This window comes from Sphaerodactylus townsendi, linkage group LG02, assembly GCF_021028975.2.
Source record: "Sphaerodactylus townsendi isolate TG3544 linkage group LG02, MPM_Stown_v2.3, whole genome shotgun sequence".
Lineage (NCBI taxonomy): Eukaryota > Metazoa > Chordata > Lepidosauria > Squamata > Sphaerodactylidae > Sphaerodactylus > Sphaerodactylus townsendi.
The window spans coordinates 113,264,456-113,286,481 of NC_059426.1; the positions used below are offsets into that span (position 1 = coordinate 113,264,456).

Sequence of the window (22,026 nt, forward strand, 5' to 3'; positions counted from 1 at the left end):
CAGGTATGAAGGCCCCAAGCCGCTAAGGACCTTAAAGGTCAACACCAGCACCTTGAAGATGATCCGGAATTCCACCGGGAGCCAGTGCAAACGGAACAGCACAGGGGTAATGTGATCTCAAAAGGAACCACCTGTCAGAAGCCGAGCCGCTGCATTCTGGACCAGCTTCAGTTTCCGGATCAGTCTCAAGGGAAGGCCCACGTCGAGCGAGTTACAATAGTCCAGCCTGGAGGTTACTGTGGCATGAATCACTGTGGTCAGGTCAGACTGGGAGAGATAGGGGGCCAGCCGCCGCACTTGGCAAAGATGAAAAAAGCCATTCGGGTAACATAAACCACCTGTCTCTCCATAGATAACGAAGAATCCAGGGTGACCCTGAGGCTACAGGTCAGAGAGGTTGGGGCCAATGAGACCCCTTCCAACCCTGGTGGCTGGAAATCCCCAACCTTCCCACCACCACGCAGGCGAGGACCTCCGTCTTTGATGGATTGAGTTTTAACCTGCTCTGTTTCAGCCAACCAGCAACCGCCTCCAAACAATGCTGTAGAGCCACAGGGGCGGAGGTCATCCCCCCCTCTATCAACAGAATGAGCTGGGTGTCATCAGCATATTGATGACAGACCAGCCCAAAGCTCTGCACCAGCTGAGCAAGAAGTCGTATGTAGATATTAAATAAGAGCAGGGATAATAAGGCCCCCTGGGGCACACCACAATAGAGCGGGCACCGCTGGGAGGCCTGGTCCCCGTACCACACCTGCTGACCCCTATCACGGAGGAATGAGGCAATCCACTGAAGGACAGTGAGGCAACACAAAGGTACACTGTGTTGGCAGTTAGGAAAGAGTACAGTTGGCAAGGGAAGCTGCTTTTGAAGGAGGAAATTGACAAGAGACTTCTGGAACAAGGATCATGTGTTACTGTAGCTCTAATTTGACCAAAAAATGTGGCTCTCTCTCTCTCTCTGGCTCTCTCTCTCTCTTTTTGTGGGGGGATGGGGGGAACTACATGTTTCTTTTTCTTCAGGTGATGGCACTGTTGTGGCTCAGCCTGATCTGGCTGGGGACCCCTGGGAGGAAGACTCAGACGGAGAGGATGGGACAGTTTTGGTTCCAGATTCCAAAGCGCTGCATGTAAACACAGAGCCTGAGCAGTCAGTAGTTCCTGCAGGACCAGATTCAGAGGCTCAAGGAGAGCATTCAGGCTGGGATCCACAGCCAGGTCCAAGCTCTGTGATTCCTCTGCCAGGGTCTAGCTCCAAGACTCTTCAGCTTCTTGATGCTAAGCCAGAGGGAACCCTGCCAGCTACATCACCCCCCTGTCTCCAGAGCCCCAGCAGTAACACAGGAGGAGACTGCATGCTAGTTTACAGCAAAGGAGACACAGCAGCAGATTAGAATGGGGTGAGCTGAATCAGATGCAAAGTCTTTGCAGAAGCCAGACTAAAGTAACTCAGCTGTAAGAGATTATTGCACTAGTGAATGGGAGAGGTTATAATGGAGAGATTGCAGCTGATCTTGCTCGTGGCAGCAATGTTGTGGTTCAGTTTGCAGGTCTCTATTTCTAGCCTTGTCTTGGTTCCAGGCTCTGGGTACTCATTAAATGACTGAATTCACTAAGAACTGTGTCTGGACTATTTTTGGTTCCTGAGGGCCAGTGTAAGACAGGCCCCTGCTTCAGTAAGGGCTTTTGGGGCTTTCATTTTGTGCAAACATCTGGCCCTTATCCAAGCCCTGGGTAGTTGCCCTGCCTCCCCATCAGCCATTGTCTCATCCCCATCCTCTTTTGTTTTCAAAAGGAACTTTTGAAAAAAATTCTCTTTGTCATATTGAGCTAGCAACTATGGAAGAGCGATAAACTAGAATGGTTGATTGGATCAACTTTGTCAATTTCACATAGCCTATAGATGTAACATTAGAGCAGAGAGCAATTTTGAAGCTTGGGGTGGTTGAAAAGATCACTAGGAGTAATTTCTGCATGTAATCTGGGACTGCTGCAGTAGCGGTCATGGGTCACCACAGATCAATTTTGGCCATAAAATATGGTACTTCTAGTGTGTGGAGGATAGGCTTCATGCTTCTGTTCTTTCAGGAAACAATGTCTGCTCCACAAGTTGTTCTGGCTTTCATTTTGAGTTGGTGGTTCTGAATAGCAGAAGTGGAGTTTGAGACATTGAGTTGCTGTTTCAAAATGTAACTGTGCAGTAATGCTAGAGTGTATGTGCAAAAGGGAAAAAAGGGGAAGTTTTTCTTGTGCATTATGGATGATAGTGCATCACTATCAGGAACAACATTTTCAGCAGTAGCATGTGGAATAAATGCAACTGTAGAAACAAGGGATAAAATCCCTAAAATGACAGAGGAAAGGAGGTCTGTGGATTTCAGAGAAAACATTTCCAAGTTCTGTACACTGGAAAAATCTGTGGTTACCTATGCATGTAGACAAGGTCTAGGTTTCTGCTGTGATCCTAAGCCTTGCTTCTGTGGCAGCATTTTCCATTGCAGGAGCAATTCTCCAATGGAGAGACCATTCTCTGACTCTAGGAGTTTCTACCCATGCCAAGTCTAGCATCATTTAATTAGCTGGAAAGCACCTAGTGTCAGAGGAATGTACAGTGCACTGGAGTACCACCTCTGCTGCAGTGGGCAATGACGGGCGCAAATGGAAACAACATTTAGGAGCTAAGCCATTGCTTCTCTGAGGGTCAATAAGTTTCAACTCTCCTCTGAGCATATAAAAGTCTGCATTGGAATTTGTTGAATGATTTATTTACATCTGATAAAGAGATAGGACAGAATTACCAGTCCCCTACAGAAAGTGTTTAGCAGAAGGTAAGTCTAGAAAAAATGACTTATGTGGAGACCCAGCAAGCAGCCTGTTTGTATGAGAAGTGCCTTGGGCTCACATGAAACATCAATTTTTAATTAATTTCTTGTTACACATTGGTGGTTATATTGCAACACAGGCATGTGCTTTGGCATGTTATTAGTGGCCTAGAGGTATAGCCATGGCTACAACTGATTTTTTTTAAACCATTCTACTGGCAAAAGACTAATTCTCCTGCCTCCCCCAGCATATAAGAATAGACCCACAGTGGTGCCCCTGCTATGTACCAGTGTGAACCTAATTTCTGCAGCTCATGAAGTAGACTGATCACATGTTAAAAGAATAGGGCATAATGTATTGCGGAAGGCTTTCACTACTGGAATCAATGGACTTTTGTGCTTTTTCCTGCTGTGTGGTTGTGGTCCGGCAGGTTTTGCTCCTAATGTTTGACGCGTCTATGGCTGGCATCTTTAGAGGCGGCCATAGATATGGGCGAAATATCAGGAGCAAAAACGACCGGACCATGACCACACAGCCCTGAAAACCCACAACTGCCATATGGCATAATGTTCATCGGTAAGCTGCCACCAAGTTGTTGGCCTTGGGACAACAAACTTACACGAGTTCGTCTTTGGGATAAGGAATATCGATTAAATACTGTGGCGCAACCACCTCTTAGAAAAGACCTCGGACCCCCATTCTCATCGCCGAGCTCATAAGTCTGCAAGGTGCCCAGCCTCTGGGAATCTATCATGTTGACTCCCCTCTCTGCTTCCTTTCCATCCCCCCCCCCCCCGCCCCACGGCCACTTGATTGGCCCGAAAGAAGGCTAAAAGTTTTTTTGGGGGAAAGAGTGGCAACCAAACGTTAGGACGGCCAGGCACTTCCCTAGAGGGAAAGCAACCAGTTGCCCGGGGCGGGAGGGGCGGGGGACTTAGCGAGCAGCGGCGGGACGAAGGGATTCCGGAAAGGAGGAGAGGCGTCGAGCTCCCCGCCAGAACAGGACGCGGCTGCCCGGCCCGGGAACAATGCAGTGAAAGGAAGGCGCGGACGGCGAGGAGGGAGGGGGCACGGGCTAGGAGGTGGAGCTGGCTGCAGCTGGCGACTCCGGCTTTCCCAGGCGGCTGGGCAAAGGCAGACGCGCACGCAGCCAGGGAGCGCTCTGCTGTTCCTCGCGCCAGCTCCATTCGCTCAGCGGCGGCTCAGGGCGCCGGCTGCCTGGCCGCCTCCGGCCCGGGACACAGCGACCCAGCTGCTGGGTGGAGGAAGAGCGGCTGCACAGCAGCGCTGAGGGTAAGTCCGCTGGCGCGTGCGTGCGCCCCCCGCCGCCCCCCGACTTGTTCGCTGGCTGGCTGGCTGGCTGGAGCGGTTCCGGGGCGCCGCTTCTGCCTTGCTTCGAGGGGTCCCTCCGGCCTCACCCTGCAGCCCACGCTGCGCTGGTGCCCCAGCCCTTCGACGAGTCCCGCACTTCGGAGCCTTGATGCCCTTCTCAGCTCTCTTGGGAAATCCTCTCGCCGAGCCGCGTTCTCATGTGCTCGGAGCTGCCTGTGCCTTCCAGCGCTCTTCCTTTCCTCGTTCTCCAGCCTTGATGTCTTTCCCCTTCTGCCACCTCCAGATGAGAGGGCTCTTGTCCCCTTCCCCTAATTCCTGACTTCTTGTCGTAGAATTCTTTCGCTTCCCCCTAAACAGAGGGGTGCTTTCTGGCAATCTCTGCAGCCCTTCCCTGATCTCCCCGGAACCCTCTCTGTCCACCAAAAGCCCTGCGATGTTGGTCTCCCACGAGAGGTCCCTTCTTTTACTCCTCTCTTTTGAGGGCTCGAAATTTCCCAGTTCTTAACCCTTAGGACGGCGGCGCTGCCCCTATTCTTCACAAACTATCCCCGGACATGAAGCTGTGCCCGTTTTCTTCCAAAAGTCCCTCTTGGCAGGCCGGCTCACTTTCCTCTCTTTGCCCATCTGCCATGGATTTATTAATCTTTCGTGACCTCACGCATCCTGGTTTTTCTTTTCTTAGGCACAGACAATAGCACCCTTCTTCTCCTTCTCTTCTGCTGCTGCTGCTCTGACGAAGTCAAAACTAAACGGAGTTGCTAACACCCTTCCCCACTCTTTTAGTATCTGTGGCACGTTTTAGGCAACTGAGGTAGGCTCATTCCGCACATGCAGAATAATGCACTTTCAAACTGCTTTCAGTGCTCTTTGAAGCTGTGCGGAATAGCAAAATCCACTTGCAAACAGTTGTGAAAGTGGTTTGAAAATGCATTATTTTGCGTGTGCGGAAGGGGCCGTAGAAAGGGAAGCCAGCTTGCCTTTTCCGATCAGTGCGTGTGTGAAACTACTTGTGTGTGTGTGTGTTTACTGAATGATCTATTGCATGCTTCTTTGCTGGGAGAAACAAGGGTGCTCAGTCTCCTTCCCATATATGTGCAGGTGTCTTCCTTTGAGAAGAATGTAGGGCTTCTGAATGATCCAAACTAAACCAAACTTTAGGCTGACAGTAAAAAATTTCCTTGAGACCACAATCCCATGAGACCTTCTGTCTCACGCCAGCATATGGAGCAATTCCCACTGAACTGGGTCTGTTATCTCCAAAGATCACCTTAATGACTTGTCACATTTAATATCTTGACTTCCTACTAGTGTGGTTAGTTTGCTGCTAACAGCAGGAGAGAGAGTGGAATATATTATTTCACAACAGGGTTCTCAAGTTGAAATACTCTGTTAACAAGTAGTCTTGTCTTTAGACTGGGGCATGGTCTAATGTGGAAAGTTTCTACTGATCTAGGTGATAGAGTTGCCTAGGTTTCTGACTCACCCTCATATAAAAAAAAATTATCCGTTGGAAGAAATCTCCAACAATCACTGAAGAATTTCTTTCTCCTGAAGGATTTCTAGCAATAAGGTATTTTATCTGGACTCTTAATGCTTAGTTTTAGGATATCCTATGACTCATTTTGTTACCTGATGAAATTCATATTGAGAACTGTAGCTTTCAATAACATAGCTTTCTTCTTGCTTTGTTTGTTCTTCTAATTCTTAAAATCATTACTTTTCCTGATGCCAGCATCCTAAAATATTCAGCATAGCAGATAGCAGAAGAAGCACTAATTAAACATTTGGGATATTCTTTATAAGATTAGTTGGGGAATGGATTGGCTTGAATATGTGGGATATTTGTTGGGATGTATCATATCCTACCTGAAAGCTAATTCCAGTATCCATAAATAACATGTGATACAGACCTGAACTGAGCTTCAGGCATCTGAACAGAGCTTGAATATCCCCCATGTTAAAAAGAGGTAAAGTGGGTGTTTTCAGGTTAAGGATTTTAGCATAGACTTTTCCTGTAGTTACTAGTTTTCCATGAGTAGCAAGTTTCAAAAAGAGGGAAGAAACATTCAAACCTACCAGAGTGTCTAATTCCTTCTGTTAGTTCATTTTGAGATAGTTATTGAATGGATTGCATTGCTCTGTAGGTGAGCACTACAGAATTATTGGTACATTATGTATAGGTTGGCTATTGAATTTCTTTTTTTTAACTTTTTAAAAAAGATAAATCAGATTCTGTCTGCCTTGAGATGCTGTCAGTCAAAGATATCTTTCTTTTAGGAAAGATAGTGTGCTGGACCAGACAATTTCTTCCAATTTTATTATATTGTTTCCTAATAAACCAAACTAGCAATCTTACTCAGGTCTCCCAGGAACCTACTCAGGTTATTCAGTGGACCTTTCTCCAAAGGAAGCATTTTAAAGATTGCAGTGCATGGAGAGATCAAATTTCTAGTTTTAGTATGTTAATTTAAAACATGCTAATGCATAGTTGTAATTTTATAGGCCTAGTGTAGACATAAGTCTTTATCATGGTTACTACTGATCATGATTTCTTTCTCTCACCTGAATTAAGATATCAAATGCATGTTGAAACTATTGCTAAACTTGCCCAACTGAGATCTGCCTGAATGTTTCAGTGTGCAAGCAGAAAGACTAGGAAGGTGGTAAGACAGTCTTAACTGTGGTTTGCTCATTGTGCAAATAATGCTTTTCCTTGATTAACATAAATAATTGTTTAGAAATGACTTCAAATCATGAGGGTTATTTCAAATTGTCATACGGACAATGCCAAACCTTTGTTGATTTAAGTAGCAACTTTTAATTATTTGTGTTAGAAACTATATATGAATTTTGGTCTAAAGATTTACTTTCTACTATGTTTCTCTCTGGCTCATTCCGTACATGCAGAATAATGCACTTTCAAACTGCTTTCAGTGCTCTTTAAAGCTGTGCGGAAAGCTTGCAAACAGTTGTGAAAGTGGTTTGAAAATGCATTATTTTGCGTGTGCGGAAGGGGCCTCTGAATTCTTCAGTCCTGTTGATACTTATTCAGATAGTTGATGGTCTCCAGCAGGTGGAATAGTTTCGTGCATATAGCAACTATATTGCAAGGGTTTGTGCTGGGCATTTCTGATGTACTTTGCGGCGCAATTATTATAAAATGGAACATAGGTAAGATTTGTTATTTGAACTGTTGTGATGGTTGTGTTTTAACTATTTTTTATAATTTATCGTTGGTACTTCTTGAGAGACCACTGAAAGGATAACATGTGAAGATATGGTATAAATACATATTTTATTTAAACGATGGCCTCTTTAGAATTTTCCTGGGAGTCACTTTCAGTTCAAAACTCCCTTGCCAATTAATCATTATTTTGTATAAGTTTTTAAAATATAAGGCATGTTCATGCCATTCCCTGTGGCACAGAGTGGTAAGTTGCAGTACTGCAATCCAAGCTGTGCTCACAACCTGAGTTCAGTCCTGATGGAAATTGGTTTCAGGAAGCTGGCTCAAGATGGATTCAGCCTTCCATCCTTTTGAGGTCAGTAAAATGAGTACCCAGCTTTCTGGGGTAAAGTGTAGATGACTGGGAAAGGCAATGGCAAACCACCCCATAAACATCATGATGTGACATCAACCCGTGGGTCAGTAATGGTTCTGCTGCTTGTATAGCAGGCTACCTTTACCATGTCTGAATATTTCTCTTTGAGGACAACAGCAACATTTTGTGTGCAGCTGAAGGGATTCTCCTTGCTGCCATTTGCTGAATGTTGCCTCAGGATGTTTGCTCTGCAAGCTCCAATCTTGGTGCCTTTTCAGCCCCAAAAGTACATAGTTGTATTTAGTTGGTCCTGCTGATTCTGGAAATACACTGTTTTCCTATTTTTTAAATTTTATTTTGGAAGAGCTATCTTTGTAGCTACGCAGACATGCATAAGAGAATCTTAGCTGCTCGGAAGTCTCCTATTGAAAAGCATTGAGACCATGGAGGACAGGTCTACCACCCATTGAGAAGCAAATCATTCTGGTAACTCATCCATCATCTGATTTTTTAAGAAGAGAACTATTAAGATGTCATAAACCAGGTCTAACTAGAAATTTAAGGATTAATAATATGGAGGTGTGATCAGAAAAAAACAATAACGTGTATCATGGGTAATAATCTGGGACATCATAGAACATGAAATAAGAATATAGTCTAACTGAAAACAATTGTTTTTAAAAAAAAGCAAAGTAGAGCTTTATTGAGAAAATTAGAAAGATACTTAAAATCAAACAGATTTACAGCTTGGTGATAACAGGTATGCAGAAAAATAACACAGCTAAAACCAAATTCTACATATAATATTATATAGAAATAAAAATATTACCAATTATATTATTGATATAAAGTCTAATAATCAAAAGTATACGAAACCCCCATCATCTGGTCAAAGCCCACTGGCCCTGGGGGAGAGAGGGAAGGAGGCCTCAGCTTCTGGCCAGGGTCCACCCAACCTGGGTGAAGGGAAGGGGTTCATGATCTAGTCATGGCCCACCCAGCCTGGGGGAAAGGGGAGGAAGGGGGAGGGGGCTTATGATCTAGTCATGGTCCACCCATCCTGGGGAGGGGGGAGGGGTTAGGGAGGTGTCCCAATGCTTTTCAAGGGGCTAAGATTCTTATGCATGTCTGTGTATCTTCGAACATAGTTCCTCCAAAATAAAATGAAAAAAATATATAGGAAAACTATGTATTTCCAGAATCGGCAGGACCAGCTGAATACAATTATGTACTTTTGGGGCTAAATAAGTGCCCGGGATTGGAGCCTGCAGAGCAGATGTCCTGGGGCAACCTTCAACAAATGGCAGGGAGAATCCCTTCAGTTGTACACAAAATCCCAGGCTCAAACTGAGAGTGAAACTCACCAGAGAGCAAAATGGTCAGGTAGGAAAAATAAGATGCCTTTTGAGCTCTGCATACTGTGCAGCCAGGCAGGAGATGTCTTGCAGGCATTTTTCCCCTTAGGGGAAAAAAGTGTACTTTGAAGTATTCTCCCCAAAAGACGCCAAAATCAGGCATCTTAAGAATGTCCTGGGAAGAAAGCTGTATGAAGTGCCTTCCCAGGATGCCTTTTTTAGCATCCCCAGGACATCTAATTTAGGCTGTGCAGAATGGATCATTGTCTGAACTACAAGTGTCTTGAGTGATGTTAAACCGCGAAACATGAAATCAAGGTAGTCACTGAAGGGTCTTACAAGGAAATCAAGTGACAAAGGGCCACTGAATCTAGAAAAGGCGATTTGTGAGAAATAAAAATGAAAATTGAAAAGGGGTGTTGTGTGGTTTCTGGGCTGTATGGCCGTGAAACCACACAACACCCCAGTGATTCCAGCCGTGAAAACGTTCGACAATACATTGAAAATTGAAAATTTGAGAGCAGGGTACATTTTGTCTTAATAAAATATAACCTCCTTTAATCACTTTGAAAATATCAATACCGGTAGTATTTTTTACAGTCAGGTCTAAAGGACTTTTTTTAAATTTGGAAATGTTGGTCGTACAATTTTTCTTCCTGTTACCCGTCACCTCTCAAACAGTATCATCCCAGGATGCTATCATTTTTGGGCTTTTGTGTTGTGTTTTGGGGGGGGGGGGTTGCTGGTGAGAAGCATAGGTACTATGCTTGTGAAACTGTAGAGTTGTACTAAATTATCTGCCAACTTTAGCTGAAACATTGCCTAATGCACACTATGGTTTTGCATCAGTTTTAGGCAGCCAAAATTAAATCTATAGAAAGGAGTAGCACAGCTTTAGAAAAGAACAGTGCCTATAACTGTTTCAGTGTGTTTGTTTCATTTTGGGCCACTGCATTAGGAATTTTGGAGAGTCACATTTAACATCTAACAATGAACCTTCTGTCTAGTTTTATCTGATGAATTATTATTGCAAATGATCAATAGTTTTTGTTCTTGCACAACTACCATAATAGGTCAATAGATAACTGAGAAGGATTTAAAATAGGCTTGTTTTATGGAACATGTCCTGGTAAACAGATGCTGATGATTGGTTTAGTATTTTTGTAGTTCAATTCTGTCATTCAGGCTTGCCAATTTAGTGTTCAGAAAGCTGGCATTCTGGCTTTCCATCATCATATTTGAGCAAGCTTATGGGCCCTTGGCCCTGCCAGAGTAAGCACATTTCAACCTAGGTTTCAATAATGTTTTTTTTTCATAATGTACATTAAATATATGGGAAGTAAAGCCATTTATTAGCCTTGATTATTTTTGAGATTTTGAAAAAATCATAGAGTTGGAAGAGACCAGAAGGGCTATCAAGTCCAACCCTTTGCCATGCAGGATTACACAATCAAAGCACCCTTGATAGATGACCATCCAGCCTCTTTTTAAAAACCTCCAAAGAAGGAGACTCTACCACCCTCTGAGGCAGTGTATTCCACTGTTGGACAGCCGTTGCTGCCAGGAAGCTGTTCCTAATATTTAGGTGGAATCTCTTTTCCTGCACCTTGAGTCCATTACTCCCTTGTCCTAGTCTCTAGAGCAGCAGAAAACATATTTTTAATTGGGTATTGGAGATGGCAAAATCATTTGCATTTCTGTACATGCATTGAACATTGCATGCTTGTGTTTCTGATTAGGTCTATGGATTGTGTTTCTATGCTTAGGTCTATGCTCAAGTTATGGCACTCAAAGGCTTGGAATTCATTATGCAAAGATCTTTGTATGAACAGAATGAACAGTTCACACATTACACTTGTTAACTTCACATAACCCATCTGCCCCAACTCTCTTGGAGCTACACAGTATAAAATAGAAGAACACATTCATAACTTTCTATATTTTTCAATTATTTTTCCCTAATATTTGAGCATTGATATTCATAGATGGATACAGGATTCTTCCATTGTTAAAACAGTATGACATGCTTTGTAGTAGCCTTCACTCTCTCCAGTCTTACTCTCTTCCCAGTTTCTGGCATTTGGATGCATGACATTTTACCAGCAAATACTTGCCCAATTTAAAAATGCACACACACATGTACAGTTTGAAAACCATATGTGTATATAATGAGTTTAAGCTGATAAATAGCTAACAGATTCACATCAGATAAAAATCTTTCTCCTAAAGATCCTTTTAAAAAACAACAACAAATAATCAGATTTGTCTATTTTATTTAATTATCCTTAGTTTTGCCTTTTTTCACCTATTATAGGAAAGTATTTTGACCTATAGCTGTGTTTTGACCTATAGAGCTGTATTTTGACCTATAGAGCTGCTGGTATCTTAGTTAGGATTTCTATGAAATGCTTAAATATTATTGTTACAAGGAATATTACACATTGTGTATGAAGGGAGGGGAGAAAAGATGTTTAGAAGCATATTATTTACGTATGGTTGACTGCACGAACTTTTAAAACATATCTGTATTCAGAGGCGAAGCTGGCAAAAATGGAACCTGGGGCAGACTCTGAGTTTTCTGCGAGAGGGGCTTTGGGAGCAGGACTTCCCACCACTGAGCCCTGCCCCCACCCCTGTGTGGCCCCGCTCTCGAGCCCCACCTTCAGCCTCCATGCAGGCTGGCTTTTGACCTCCCCAGCCCCTGCCGTGCCGGCCTGCATGGAGGCCAGGGGGGTGGGGCTCAGTGGCAAGAGGCCCCACTTCCAAAGCCACTCTCATGGCCTCCATGCAGGCCAGCTTTTGGCCTTCCCAGGCCCTGTCAGCCTGCTTGGAGACCAGCGGGAGCGGGACTTGGCACCCCCTAACCATGCTCCTAAGCATTGGGGGGCACAGGTTGGGAGAGTGCCAGAGGCACTTGGAGAAGGGGTTGTCTCCAGGCGCCATTTCCCTCCGATACACCTCTGCAAGAAGGTCTATGTCTGAAATGCCCATGTCTAATTGGTCCCTGATATTTTTACCTTTCCTAGCCCCAAAGTAACAAATTTCTGCTTGCTCATGTAACCACCTAATATAAGCTTCTGCAGATTCACCAGGTTCTGTTTTATCTGTTTTATTATGGTGAAAAAAAAAGTCCTTTCACAGGTAAGGTTGCATTTAGGCACAAAATATTCTTCAACTTTTCCCAGGACTAGGTCAAACCTGATCTTATCCCCTTCTGTTGCCAGGAAGCCTGAAACTGAAAATGTGAAGAAGGTAATATTGGAAGCGCATGACAGGAGATTGGATGGTGTTTTAGGCAGTGTCCTTCTCTGCTGGATGAAGGGGATTTGGGGAGTAGTAGGCCCCCTGGCCTAGGTAGAAAGGGGTACAGCAATCTTTCTTTAAATGAAGACCAGAGCGGAGGCTGAGGAAGAGATGAGCTGGTGAGGTTCTATTGTACAGAGAACCTACCAGCCAAGGGGCAGAGCTGAGTGGTTAGTGCTGCTCTGGCCCATTCTGAGGCTGCAGAACCTGGAAAGGGTAGAGTGAAAGCCAAGGTGGATGGTTTGCAAAGGGGAACATCCAGGGATATACCTTACATACAGATTCTAGAAATCTTAAAAGAAGGGGTCCGTAAGTGCTCAGCTTCTGGAAATGTTGCCAAAAGGCTGCAGCCATTTAATAGCTCAGAAGGTTTATCTGGTTGTCTTCATCTACACTGGACAACTGAGATGTGCATAGTCCAAAAAGCCAACAGCAAACTTCATTTCTGTTCTTTGCCACAGAATACATGTGTTACTGCTTAAATTGGAATACCCTAAACAAGCCACATTCCAGGGACTGGCATGCTGCCATTCTGTACACTTAAGATGTTTTCAACAAATAATGCTACATAGACATACTCATGTCTATGAGAACACTCTTTACTGCTACTTTTACAGTTTCCATTGGCATTTTAATGTCATATACTAAAGTCTTTTCACATTCACACACATATTAATGCAGTAACTGTCTCCATAATTTAAAAGGCAGGATGGGTTGGGGAGTAATGGTTTAATGTTAAATCCAACACTTCAGCCATGGCTATAAAATGTTCTGTGTGGCAACATGATCAAAATTGCCCTCCTTTAAACTGGGCATTATGTCACTCTAGCTGCAGATTGGACAGGTTTAAAGTGTTGAGCCTGGTTTCAAGTTGCTCTAATTCTGTCATTTGTCAGGCTTTGCTATGATAGCAAACAAATCAATTTACCTTTCTGCTCCTTGTTTTATTCATATGTGGAAGGCACATCATAAAGTTTTCCATAATTCAAGATTTTCAATGAGTTTGCTGCATGCATCTTTATAAATAATTGGCTAAAAACTGGCTGTTGCTTTTCTGTGTTTGGTACCCATTCCTTGTGCTGTAAGGATATTATGTAGTGTTCATAAACAACCTAACTACTTCCTTGTGTTACTCCCTTTTAGGGAAATAAAAGACAGTTTTCATTTGGAAAATTCTACCACATGATTCCAGAGACAAGTACTGGATGTAGCTGTCAATAGCCTTTGGCCCCTGAACAAAGATTTCCTCTGAGCTCCCCCTTAATGTCACCTGGATAAAACCCAAATAATAAATATTTAATCAGCTGATTTGCTATTAACTTCATAATTTAGGATGTTCTTTACCCCTCCATATGTGGCAAACTGATATACAAATTGTATATTGTATTAATGTCTTGAATATAATTCAAACATGTATAGTGTGGCCCTTTTATTGGTAAACATTTTTAAAAGTATGACTTTTGCAGGTCACTTTGATTACCTTTTTAAAGCAAATGATATCACATGGAGAAAAGGGGAAAGGAAAAATGATTGACACCAGTCTTTACCAGTTCCCTATTTAGTTGAACTGATTTGATTTATATCCCACTCTGGCTCTGGCTGAGGACAGCTGGATGCTTCTTGAGCCAGGGCCCACCAGTAGGCTGGTACCAGTTGAGCACATTGTTCTTTGGGGAGTATGCTGAGAGAAGCAGGAGATACAATGCTCCAGGCTGCTTAAAGCTTTAAAGGTCATTACTAACACCTTGAACTTGACACTCGTTTATTCTTCAACTGAATTGATGTGGCCTTAAGTCAATTTTTTATCTTAAATTAATGAAAGGCACTTGTTACAAAAATTCCAGAGAGCACAAGGCCAGAATCCAACTTTTAAGGGATTATTCAGTTTAACTGCTTGAATGTAGGAGGAGATTTACCTTATTCTAGTATACGCACAGAATACAAAAAATGAAAATGAAGAGTAAATTATACATCATGCATAACAATTTTTTTACTTTTCTGAAAGAACCTAGAGGAATTTGTTTCAACTAAGTTATATAATATATATATGCAACCAACTTATGTCAACCCATCTATGGGGCATTCCAGGCAAGAGACAAGCAGAGATGGTTTGCTAATGCCTTCCTCCACATAGCAACTCCAGCCTTCTTTGGTGGTCTCCAATCTGGTTGTGACCAACTCTGCCTCATTCCAAAGGACTGATAGGCAGAGGCATATCTAGGAAAACTGGAGCCCAGGGACAAAACCTGAGTTTGGAGGGGCCCCCCCGGCGGTATGGCCCCCCCTCCCCCACCATGACCAAACAATGATTTTTTGCACCAGCTCACAAAACACCTCCCACCCCAGCAAAACATACATGTCTCTCTCCCAACCAACTCTTTCCTAATTTTGTCCTCACATCAACCCTATGAGGTAGGTTGTTAGTCTGAGAAACAGCTCCAAGCCAGTGCAAATGGGTATTAAGCATGTAAATCTCTCACAAATCACCCCCAGCAAAACATTTACCAAACAAATGTCAGCATCATCTCTCAAAAACACCTCCAGTGGAATCCACCCTTAAACAGCATCACTTTCAATGGTGTTTAAACTAGGGAGCCCAGATTCTTCTTTTAAATCCACCTTAAAGGAAGAAGCTGGGGTTCCCAATTAAAACAACATTGAAAATGATGCTGTTTTGGGGTGGATTATCCCCCACCCTGAAACAGCATCACTTTAAATGTTTAAACTGGGGACCTCACATTCTCCCTTTAAGTCCATGCCAAAGCAGGTGGATTTAAAAGGAGAATCTGGGGAAATTTGGGGGGTGCCTGCTGTTAAGCTATCAGCACCAAAATTTTAGGATATCTTTAGAAGACTCTCCTGATGATACCACCCAGGTTTGGTGAAATTTGGTTCAGGGGGTCCAAAGTTATGGACTCTCAAACGTGTAGCCCCCATCTCCTATCAGCTCCCATTGGAAACAATGGGGGATGGGGCACCCCTTTTGGGATCCATAACTAGAAAACATGGTGCTGCCCCATTGATGGGTTGCCACTAGTTGGTTGCAACTGGAGAGCACATTCTTCTTTCTTCTTTGGAAGGCGGTGAGTAGAAGAAGCAAATGGGGTTTGAAGGTTAGCTTTCCTCTTGTCTCTTTAGATGTTTTCACTATAAATTAGAGCTGAGACCATGCACAATTGTCCTTTTACAAATGGACAAAGATCCAAGTTTCTCTTTGTTTCCTTGTTTTTGCTGATTTCCAAGAAAACATGCCTAAGATTGCTGCCTAAACTAGTGTAGATTCTCACTACTTCTACTTAACTACGGATGTAGCTAATTGTTATGTTGCAGTCACAGTACATCTACTGTGATATGAGCATTGCTGTTTAAAAATTAATTTTGAATATTTTATTTTCCTTCTTCTTTACTCTGAGGAATATGAGTAAATTTGTTTAACCAAACACAAATATTATGGGATTTTATTCCATAGGTCTGAACACTAGGACATCTTAATATGATGTCTTTCAGCCCAGAGCTATGGGGGGGGGGGGGCTAAATTAGTTGTGGGGCTGTGCCATTGTGTTTTCTCCCATCTGCCAGTTTAAGGGGCACCCCTGGTGGTGGAAGGGGCAAAGTCACAGGCACCCAGCCACCCCCAGCTTCCCAGTGATGAAACCTGGAAGTTAGGGCCACTGTAGAGCTGTGCTGGCATCTGATAGGATGCCACCACAGGAAGGAGGTGGGCTTAGATGTTGCTGGAGGCGGAGTCGACATTAGTTGGATTTACATCACCCTTTTGTGTGGCATAACTCTGTTTAGCCCCATAGAAAGTTTTCCAGTGTCCGTTTTTTTAATCTGCCTCCCTGCACCAGTGGAATCTGGAGGTAGTGTGGCAGGTTGGCAGTGGTGCCATCCCTGACTGCCTCAGGTTGTGGACTGGGCTGCCCTTCTGAATTTATAGCCTTGACATGTTTTCTATCATATAAATAGCTTAAAGTATACCATAGTGCCTTGCCAATTAAAGATGATGCTTCGCTTTCAAGTTCCATGAAGGGACATGTCAGTTATGAGTTATGCAGTTTGAAGAGATTAAAGAGCAACAGATTATCAGAGTCTAAAAGGATTAAAAAGTTTTGCTCACAATTGTGAAAGGATCAGAAGCTTTCAAACCTTCACAGTTTGAATATTCAGTAGTAAGACTATTTGGGGAATATTATGGAACATGGGGAACATTCAGAGGGGGAAATGTATGGGAAGTTTCCTTTGCATTCTGTGAATGTTTTTCTTCCATATTATCTCAAAGAGGCACACATGAGAATAGTGAAAACCTTTACTTGATTCAAACAAGCAAGTTTATTGTAACTACTCAACACCTTCTTTGCCTTGGTCTTTTCCCAAAAGAAAAACAATGCTCAACTAGTGGGAAATCGAACAGAAGATGCAGTAGGGAAAATTCAGCACTGAATAAAGAGGCATTACAGGAATACCTAGCTACTTCAAATGAATTCAGTTCTCCAGGGCCTGATGAATTACATCCCAAAGTATTAAGAGAACTGGCAGAAATTATCTCAGAACCATTTGCAATAATCTTTGAGAATTCCTGCAGAACAGGAGAAGTCCCAGCATATTGGAGGACAACTAATGCTGTCCCCATCTTCAAAAAGAGGAAAAAAGAAGTCCCAAATAATTACCGCCCAGTCACCCTGACATCAATACCGGGAAAGATTCTTGAGCAGATCATTAAACAGACAGGCTGTAACTACTTAGAAAAGAATGCCATTATCACTAAAAGTCAGCATATGTTTCTCAAAAACAGTAGATAGGTAATACTGTTAGGTAATACAAGTAGAAGTGAAACACATACACACTTTGCCATGTGAAACGTCAGGTGGGGTTCCCCCCCACACACACGCAGGTAACTTTCACTCTCTGTGCCTCACCCACTGCTACCACACAACACACATCCAGCTCATCGTCACATACCTCACTCTGCCCTCCATCACATCCAACCACCACTTACCCACTTCCTCACCCATATTCGCCACAGCTCTCTTTTACTAAAAGCAAGCTGGAGTTTGCCTTTTTCTTCTAAGAAAATCCACGGGGTAGGGGCGAACCAACACTACCGGCTCCGCTTCTTTTGCACATGGCCTTTTAAGAACCCAGGGAGCTGGCCTCGATCTGAGCGCCTCACCACCCTGTCTCTGCTGCCTGACTGGGATAGCCTCCTTGCCCCAGTTCTGCCTTACCCAAGCCAGGACTGTGCATGTCAACCAGCCTCATGGACAGCGGGATTCGCACTCTAGACAGTTCCGTTGTGGAATGGAAAGGGTTACCTTATACTAAAAACCAAGACAGCACTGTATAATAATGTGAATTGAAAAGGGAAAGAGGGATTCCATTTGACCACCCCAAAAGAAGAAGAAGAAGAGGAGGAAGAGGAAGAGGAGGAGGAAAAGGAGGAGGAGGAGTTTGGATTTATATCCCCCCTTTCTCTCCTGTAGGAGACTCAAAGGGGCTTACAACCTCCTTGCCCTTCACCCCTCACAACAAACACCCTGTGAGGTGGGTGGGGCTGAGAGAGCTCCGAAAATCTGTGACTATCCCAAGGTAACACAGCTGGTGTGTGTGGAGTGCACAGGCTAATCTGAATTCCCCAGATAAGCCTCCACAACTCAAGCTGCAGAGCTGGAAATCAAACCCAGTTCCTCCAGATCAGAGTGCACCTGCTCTTAGCCACTATGCCACTGCTGCTCCCAAAAGGCTATTCTGGGGATCATTGGACCTGCATGGACATCTGTCTGGGTTGCTGACTGTGATGAGAAGGACAATTGCCACAGCAACGCATGGTCGGGCCCCGCTAGTTGTTTTTAATAATGTTTTGTGTTGTGTAATGAATTATGTTTGTTGTACAGATGTTGGGAGTTCTCCAACATTATCTCCAGGTTCAATGATGGGGATAACCTATAACAGTGATGGCGAACCTTTTTGAGACCGAGTGCCCAAATTGCAACCCAAAACCCACTTATTTATTGCAAAGTGCCAATGCAGCAATTTAACTTGAATAACCCCCTCAAGCAGGAGCCAGCCTGCTGTAGCCTCCAGCAAGTCCCACATGCGTCACTCTAGCATCTCTAGCCCAGGCCAGCCTAGATGTGTGTGTGTGTGGGGGGGATTCCCCCCCACATGACAAACTCTGTGCATGTGTGCCCACAGAGAGGGCTCCGAGTGCCACCTCTGGCACCCGTGCCATAGGTTCGCCACCCCTGACCTATAACTAGTTGGTATGGCCCAGGGAGGTGTTTGGACAAATATGAGGTTGCATGAGATTCTGCATCTCTTGCAACTTAGAAATGTGCTCCATAAGCCAAATTCAGTTCCTTAAACGCAGTGTTTAGCATTTTATTGTAAGCAACAGTTTTCCTGAGTCTTCACTTTTATCAATATTTTTTGGGGATGGAGTCTTGAAAATATAATTTTAAAAGGCTTTGCTTTTTTTTTTAAAAAAAATGGTGCTTTGAGAATGTCTTAAGCATATTTCAAACCAAGAAGACAGATTGTTCACTTCAGTGCCTAGGGAACTGTTCCTTTGTGTTCCTTTTTATATCCCCTAACAAAGGGTTATAAGTTCTTGATTTAAATGGCATTAAGGAGAAAGATAATGCCTGATTCCTACTGAAAAATAATGTACTTTCTCCAGTGGAGATGCCTGAATCTAGAGTTAATTTTTATGTATTTGTGAAATTCAGTTGCATTTCCCCACAATTCACATGGAACTAGCTGAAGTGGATTCAAACTGAACAAACAAGAAGTGAATGATGAGCTCTGTTATATTGTGGGTTTTATTTATGATTTTTTTAAAAATTAATCCCTCTCTCTCAAAAAAAAATCAAATGTCCCTTTTCTCTTTTCTCTTGGTAAAGGAAGTATCTAATTTAAACTACAAACAAATGTGTTCTCAGAGTGTAAAGTCCTTCGAGGCTTTTCTCCTTTTTTGTATAGGAGGAGGAAAGTAGAGCATAGCAGGTTTGCTTTGAGAAAATAATGTGAGGTGTTTTGCTCTACTCAAAAGCCTTAACAGCAGTATAGTCTCAGATAATTATGCTAACTTGGGAGAAATGGAACCATCCTGTTAACTTGGCCTTGATTCTTAGCTTTTTTGCCAGTTACTACTATAGCTGACACTTAGTAATATTTTTGTTGGCTTAAGTGGATTCTTTCACACATAGCCTGTGATAAACCTAAAGCTCCACTATGCACTCTGGGCAATGATTTCAGCTGTATTTGAATCAGAATTCCATACACCCTTTTTGGGAAAACTGAATAAAATTGAGCCTGGTGGCTTTAAACTGCAGATCTTATAGGCTGAAAAAATAGCCATTTTAAAATATTCCAAGCTGTTGCTATATAATTGAGTTAAGTAATAGCAGTTCTATGGACAGAATCCTTTCCGAGGAGAGCATGTGCAGTTGCTGATAACAGCCGCTATGGACAGAATCCTTTCCGAGGAGAGCATGTGCAGTTGCTGATAGCCACCTGGTTCCAGCAGGCACCTTCCACCTCCTGGCAGCTCTCCGCATTCTGAAAGGCTGGAGTAGAGCACCTGGCTTGGGAGTTTCACTTGAGCGCCGCCGTTGGCCCAAACATCTGTAGTGGCCTTGAAGCCCATAGGCTGCTTTGCTGTGTACAAACTCTGCAGGTAGGAGGTGGGAGGAGCTGCGGCGCAGGCAGCGAGGGCCTCGGAGGAAAGGCCTCAGGCTAGTGGAATATTGCATGGGGCGACAGACACACAGTGAAAGCTTTCTCTGCAGCTCCTTCCTCTCCTGCTCTGCTGTCAAGCTAGCTCCTTCAGAGCCTGAGGAGGCCACTTCCTCACTCTGGCCACTCTCTAGCCCCTCCTCAGGAGTTTCTGGACTGGAACTTCCAGTACAAGGTGAGCACTTCCCTTCCTCTTCCTCATACACTTGGATGAGGCTGGTCAGCAGCAGGGAGGGGCTTAAAAGATGAGTGTCTATGGTGTTTTGTAGCCACCCCCCACCCTCCCAAACAGTGGGTCGCCGCCCCCCCACCCCCTCGGATCAAGACCTGGCTGGGGCTGCCCTCCGCTGCTCTGGGGGTGTTTGGCGCGCTCCATGGCCGGCAGGGCCTTCTGCAAGGATTTTTCTCCTGTAAGAGAGCTGGAGACTTTCTTGCAGGCTCTTTTACAGGAAGAAAAATCCTTGCAGAATGCCCTGCCGGCCCCTTGAAAACACCAAACAGCAGCCAGAAGAGAGTCGCCCAGGCCACCCCCCCCACCCTCCCAAACAGGTCCCGCCCCCCCCCTCGGATCAAGACCTGGCTGGGGCTGCCCTACCGGCTGCTCTGGGGGGTGTTTAGCTGGCGGCAGGGCCTTCTGCAAGAGATTTTTCTCCTGTAAGAGAGCTGTAGACTTTCTTGCAGGCTCTTTACAGGAAGAAAAATCCTTGCAAAGTACCCGCCATGTAAGCCTGCCAAGAGGCAGCCCTTCTGGGAGGAAGAGAGTCGCCCAGGCCACCCCCCACCCTCCCAAACAGTGGGTCGCAGCCCCACCCCTCGGATCAAGACCTGGCTGGGGCTGCCCTCCGCTGCCAGGCAGGGGTGTGCTTGCAGCTCCATGGCCGGCAGGGCCTTCTGCAAGGATTTTTCTCCTGTAAGAGAGCTGTAGACTTCCTTGCAGGCTCTTTTACAGGAAGAAAAATCCTTGCAAAAGGCCCTGCCGGCCATGGAGCGCGCCAAACACCCCCAGAGCAGCCCTGGGGAGGAAGAGAGTCGCCCAGGCCACCCCCCACCCTCCCAAACAGCGGGTAGTCGTTGCCGCCCCTGCCCGCCCGGCCGGATCGATCCAAGGCCAGTCTGGCTGCCTGCCAGCCAGTGCCTGCGTGCTGCTTACCTGACCTGTTGCTCGTCTTCAGGCTCCGGCAGGCAGGCGCTTAGGGACTGCTGGTGGCTCACAGAAGTGGAAAGGGCTCCCTTTACAGCAGCCTTTCCGTTGCTCCTCTTCAAGCCACAGGTCACATGTGGTGCCTGTTCAAGCTGTGGGCCCGCCACTCAGGCAGCCTCAGCAAGCCCACAAGGAGGCCTGCCTCGGCTGCACATCCGCCCCAGCAGCCCATCCATAACCGGCAGCCAGCAGCCGACGCTGCTGCCCCCTATGTGACCTGGCAGGAGCCTGCCCGGGGCGGACCGCCCCGGATGTCCCCGTTGGAGCTACGCCAGTGGCTCCCAGGCTCTAGTACCAGGAATGGGATCCCAGACCCTACTGGCATGGACAGGCTCCACTGCTTCTGGACCCCATCACAGACGGGCTCTTCCACCAGCTCCCAGGTTCTATTTATTTTTATTTTATTTACTTTATTGAATTTATATTCCACCCTCTTTGACCAGAGCTGGGCTCAGAGCAGCATACAAACATATTTAAAAAAACAGTTTTAATTAGCACATAAAATCCTAAGCACACATATCATTAAAAAAAACCCCAAGATGGCAAGCATAGTATAAGCTATGAAGAACCACCCAGGCCCAGCTCAGACATAAACCCAAATTAAAATGCTCTCCAAGCATGGGCAGAGTTAAGGGAGGAGGAAACACAGGGTGGCAGTGCATTCATGATTTATTGTTATTATAGTAAGGCCAGCAGATGGCATAGGGACGTATGGGTGGCCTCAACAAAAGAC

The 22,026-nt window shown here is 44.7% G+C and overlaps 1 protein-coding gene across 1 annotated transcript in view; it reads left to right on the top strand.

Moving 5' to 3' along the window:
- Positions 1-3,795: 3,795 nt before the first annotated feature.
- Positions 3,796-22,026, top strand: part of TSPAN18 (tetraspanin 18) — a 175,478-nt gene continuing 157,247 nt past the window's right edge. The window contains exon 1 of the mRNA XM_048483711.1: positions 3,796-4,116. The gene's annotated coding sequence lies outside the window, so the exon portion shown is untranslated. The remainder of the gene's footprint in view (positions 4,117-22,026) is intronic.